This window comes from Myotis brandtii, unplaced genomic scaffold (genome assembly GCF_000412655.1).
Source record: "Myotis brandtii unplaced genomic scaffold, ASM41265v1 scaffold1631, whole genome shotgun sequence".
In the NCBI taxonomy this organism is placed as follows: Eukaryota; Metazoa; Chordata; class Mammalia; order Chiroptera; family Vespertilionidae; genus Myotis; species Myotis brandtii.
In genome coordinates this window covers 387,756-393,234 of record NW_005355967.1, presented here as the reverse complement: position 1 = coordinate 393,234, position 5,479 = coordinate 387,756, and the positions used below count along the sequence as shown (strand labels likewise).

The following is a 5,479-nucleotide window of genomic DNA, read 5'->3' as shown; positions in this document are numbered from 1 at the left end:
TCCCCAGATCTAAAAAACAACTTTCTATCCACCATGGCTTGGGTTTGGCATCTCTAATGGTTGCCTATCCTAGTCATGGGATTGACTAAGCCCCCAGACCACAGACTTCTGCGTTTTCTCTGGCACTGAGGATAGAGCCTATATTTCTGGCAGATTCACCATCCTAGTCCTGTGGGTGTTCTGCTGCTGGACACTTTTCTGTCTTTCTGAGCCCACAGTGGCTATTAGTGTTACCATAGTTAGCTAAATATTATGAAAAAGGAAGAGAGCAAGGGAAGTCAGGCATTGTTAAGCATGGTCTGCTGGGAACATTGAGCCTGTTTGCTTCACCAGGAAGCTACAGCTTCACACTCCCCACCCAGGGAACCACCGGTCCATTCCCTACAGATCACTGGGGGAATGGATAGAACACAGCGGGAGATAAGAACATGGGAAATAAAGTAAAAATGACACAGGAGAAATGTTTGTCCATAAGGCCTGTCAGTCTAACCTGGGAGCAAGGGAGAGAGGGAATCATTGGCTACAGCATGGAGCCAATGCAAGCCTGTGTAAACTTTGGAAGTAGGTTGGTTATTTTGAAAAAGCTCCTGGTTAAAACCCCAGGGAACAAAGAAACTCTCTCTCTTTTGATGGCCCACACTTGCCCAGTTCGTTCACGTTCTCTCTCACCAGGGAACACGTGACCATGCAGGCCTACCAGCAGTCTGGGCCATGGTAGATTGTGTGGCCTCCAAAAGGACTAAGCTTTAATATGAAGCAGAAATCTGGACACTGGCTTTTGTCTTGGCCTTGCTGAAGACAGGATTGGACATTTCCCATGGCCAGTGGATGGAGATGGGACATTGGAAACCCAGAGGTCTATTTCCACCCTAAGAAATCACCTTACCACACCATAATCCCTGGTGTGTGGTTCCTTTTAATTCTTTTCTTGTGATGCCATGGAAGAGCCTGATTTCAACCTACAACATTATGACAGAGAGACTTGGAGATGAGAGGCATGTGGGAGGTCACTTAAGACAAACTGCCAGCTGACAGTGACCAGGAAGGGCCAGTAGTCCAGGGTGTGGACCACAGTTTCCTCCTCGGGGCTGCCTGCCTGTTTAGTCCCCTTCAAGTTCCTATAATGCACTTCCTTACCTTTGTGACCTGAAGTATTTTTTTTCAATTCTCACTGAAGGATTTGCTTATTAGAGAGAGAGAGAGAGAGAGAGAGAGAGAGAGAGAGAGAGAACATTAATTGGTTGCCTTTGTATGTGCCCCAACTGGGGATCAAACTCAAAACCTAGGTATGTGCCCTGACTGGGAATCCAACTCACAGCCTTTCGGTATATGGGACAACACTCCAACCAACTGAGCCATACCCGGCAGCCTCAGGCCCAAAGTCTGATGATTTTTACTAAAAAGGAGAAAATTCTGAGATGCCCTAAATTAATAACTGCAGGCCAGAGGGGAAAGAATGTCAAGAGAGGTTAATTCATTAACAACTGCAGGATAAAAGCAACAAAGACTAATTACATTCCTGAGTGTACATTGAAACTTAGAGTTAACTTCCAGGGGGCTATCTCTCCAATTACCTAAAGAGAACAGCTAGGTGCGATGGAGCCCAAGGAACCTATGCTTCTTGCTTAACCATGAACTTTCCACACCATCCAAACAAGCAAACATTTCTTCCTGATGAACTCTGCACCTATCCCAGAACTAGCTCCGCTTCAGCTCCCCCCACCCCCTTTATCTGTAGCCAATGTAAACTCTTGCAAAACAACTCATCTTTCTTTCCCTTCCCTGATGTATAAGAAAAGCCTGTCAAGTGCTGGCTGGAATGGCTCAGTTGATTGAACCATCATCTCTTACACCAGAAGGTGACAGGTACCGGTTCAATTCTAGGTCAGGGGGCATACCCCAGTGCAGGGTTTGGGGATTGAGATGTCAGGGTGCAAGGGACTATGCTGGTGCTTGCATGTGTCACTACATTGGTGATGTCACCCTCTGGAAGCAGCATTCAAGCAGACCCTCCTCCGTGAGTGTGCTATAGAGGAGAGGCTTGACTTGCAATCAGATGGTGCTAGACCTCTCACCCCTTATGTGCCTCCTGATGCCCAGTCTGGCAAATGCTCTGGTGCATGGGGGAGGTGCCAGAGGTCTGACTGCTGTTTCTCTCTCTCTCCTCCCTCCCCCCCCCCCCCCCCCCCCCCCAAAAAAAAAAAAAAACCCTTCATTTTTTTTTTTTTTTTTAGAATCTGTTAACTCCTATGGCAAGCATGTTGCCTTCTCTATCTGGTGCTATTGCTAGTGGTTTAGACTTCATGCACCTCGGCTTGTTCCTTTTCTGGCTACCATATAGCTCAATAAATCTTATTTTTTCAAGACTACTTTTCTTCTTGCAGGTATTTCTTTAAAAGCTTCCCCAAAGTGGATGGGACAGGAGGTATCCAGTCACTAGCTTGGATCCACTACTTTGGTCATTGCAAAGGGAAAGCATGGCCATGGTAGAAACAGGTCCTGCTCTCCTCCCATCTCCATTTCTAGAGCAATGGTCATTCCCCTGGACAACAGGACAAACTGCCAGCAGCTGCCATGGGCAGTGACAACTTTAATGGCAGGACAGACATCCCAGGATGTCACTCAAGCAGGCTCTGGTTGGGGGCCCAGGGCTTCAGCATGAAATTGAGCAACTCCATGGAAGGAAATGGAGATTATATCTGCACTCACAGACCCGGATCCTGATTCTACAAGTTATGCTCAGCTAACATTTGTTAAGGGAAGAAATTAAAATCCCTGATGTCCTCTCCTTAGGAGCCTCAGTACTGACCACTTAAGTTACCTCTTGCCTTGACACATTTGCTACATCGAGCTGGAGTGCACCTGTCCCTCAGGTCTAGCTCAACCACAGGAGAGAGATTTCCCCCTTTGTTTTCTGGCCTGGCAAAATGCAGTTACCATCATAATTTATTTCTCAAGTTCAAAACTAATTCAGACTATTGTGAGGGAACCTATATAATAATATAATCACAGTTTCTGAGAATACAGTCCTCACTTTACTAACATTTGCTGTACAATCTTAACATGTTATAATGCCTCTGTTCAGGACAGTGAGGTAACTGGAGAGGCAAGGCGAGAGCTAAGCTGGATCAGCAGAGGCCCTCTGGTGGAGTAGAGGAGGATCAATGTCCCCCTCCCACCACAAGACAAATGGGAGGAGCTCATCAGCCAGGACTCCCACCTGGAAATCTCTGAACATATCTCCTTGATGACTCATGAAGTGTGCCTTCAGCCAGCAGGGCAACATCCAGACACACAGGTCAGTGATAATCCTTCAGCTGCAGAGTTTTTGTTTTACCAACTGATAAGGACTTACTGGAGAGGCACAGGCAGTTTGGATGCTCACTAGCACAAAAAGCCAGAATCTGTTGAGAGCTCCTGACTATGGACAAATACTAGTCCAGACCAAAGCTTGACTCAGCCACAGATCCTTGATCCCTGGCACAGGGAGAAACCTGGTTGCTCATGTTACTTATAAAGGCTTGAGAGTCTCAAGGGCTATAGGATAGAAGCAATGAATGCCTCAGTGTCACCTGTCCCCACTGTTTGGGGAAACTCCCATCTAGAGCCCCACTTCACCTCCAGGTCAGAGGCCTCCCAATACCCTGTTTGTTCTGTATCTTCTCCTTCAGGAACTGCAAGGCCATCAGGATATGAAAAATCTTTTTTATTCTCGAGTGAGGAATTTCTTCTACCAGAACGACATCATCTACTGGCTGACTCCTGATGGCCGCTGGAACCAGCGGGCCTGCCAGCTCGCCCACCAACACACAGGTTGGACTCCACCTCCTGGACTGCTCCCCTCCTTCATCATGTACTTCTCAAAGGCACTGGCCCTGTCCCTCAGGAAGAGTCTGACCCCTGCTGCCCTTTGGGAGCTAGAACACACCCCACTGGATACTTACCTGGTGCAGGGCTTGGGAATTGAGATGTCAGGGTGCAATGGACTGTGCTGGTGTTCACATGTGTCACTGCATTGGTGATGTCACCCTCTCCAAGCAGCATTCAAGTAGAGCCTACTCCATGGGTGTGCTATAGAGGGGAGGCCTGACTTACAATCTGATGGTGCTAGACCTCTCACCCATCATGTGCACACCTCTCCCACACTCATTCTGATTCACTGGTATCCATATTGCAGCAGAATGGAGGGGCGGGGGCAGATAGGGCCACTGTGGGTTGCTCTTTCTGGGTATCCAGAGCCCTTAGCTCTGCCTGGGAACCACTGTTCTGCAGCAAACCAAGTGATCAAACTGAGAAAGGCACATCTGCCGGGTGAGGAAGATCTTGAGGAGGTCAGGAAAAAGAGGAAGTTGGATTTCTGGACAGTCTTCTCTTTGCCAGAGTGAGTGTGTATAGGAGGGGCCTGAGGTTTTTCCCAGAAGTACAGAGGAAGAGGCAAGCCATGCACTCTCCCCAGCCTTTCCCAGTTTAAGAATGGGAACAGCTTGTTTGACAATGACATTTGTGCTGAAGTGGGAACATTCATCTTCAAGGGCCATGACACCACAGCCAGTGGTATCTCCTGGACCCTCTATGGTCTGGTTGCTCACCCCTAGTATTAGCCGAGGTGCCGCAAGGAGATCCAGAGCCTCCTGGGGGATGGTGCCTCCATCACCTGGTGAGTGCTCAGGAGATGGGAGATCCCTGCCCACTCAGCTAGACAAGAAGCCCTGGTCTGCCTGGGCTCTGCCTGCCCTCAGATTGGGCTTCATTCATTCCAGGGATCACCTGGATCAGATGCCCTACACCACCATGTGCATCAAGGAGGCACTGCGACTCTATCCACCTGTACCAGCTGTTGGCAGAGAACTCAGCAAGCCCATCACCTTCCCTGATGGACACTCCTTACCCAGAGGTCTGAACTTCACCACAGTCACTAACCTAGGAATTCTGCAAGAACCCGTGGCAGATCAGATCCATGTGTCCTATAGCAGTTCTTTGGTCTTGTTCCTTCATCATAATTGGATGTTTACTTTGTAATTTGGAGGAGGAATATAACATGCTTGGCACAGAGCTTGAACATAGAAAAAGCTCAATAAACAAATGATAACCTTTGAATGTGGCCTTATCATTTAGTCCTAAAGTTCTAATTCCTTGAGATATGAGGGCTACAGAGACAATCAGAGAGGATAAGGGAGATGTGCTTTCTTTCTTGTGGAGTCTAGGCAAATGAGGGAGATCAGAAAATCCACTGTCATGGGTCTGATGGTCCTGTCTCTGAGGAGGCCTCAGGTTGATGGCAGAGAGGAATTGATTACCAGATCTGGGACACCTACATGGTTGGAGGCCACCCTTTGGCTCACATTTGTTCTGAATTCCAGCCCTACCACATCCTAGCTATGTGATCATAGGCAAGTTACTCAGCCTTTCTGAAGCTCAGGTGCCTCATCTGAGCAATGGGAATATGAGCACCCTCCTTGGAAGGTTGTTGTGAGGATGG

General features: G+C 48.1%; 1 pseudogene; it reads left to right on the top strand.

Annotated features, from left to right (window-relative positions):
* Window positions 1-2,477: 2,477 nt before the first annotated feature.
* LOC102264097 lies at window positions 2,478-5,065 on the top strand (annotated as a pseudogene).
* The last annotated feature ends 414 nt before the right edge of the window (window positions 5,066-5,479 follow it).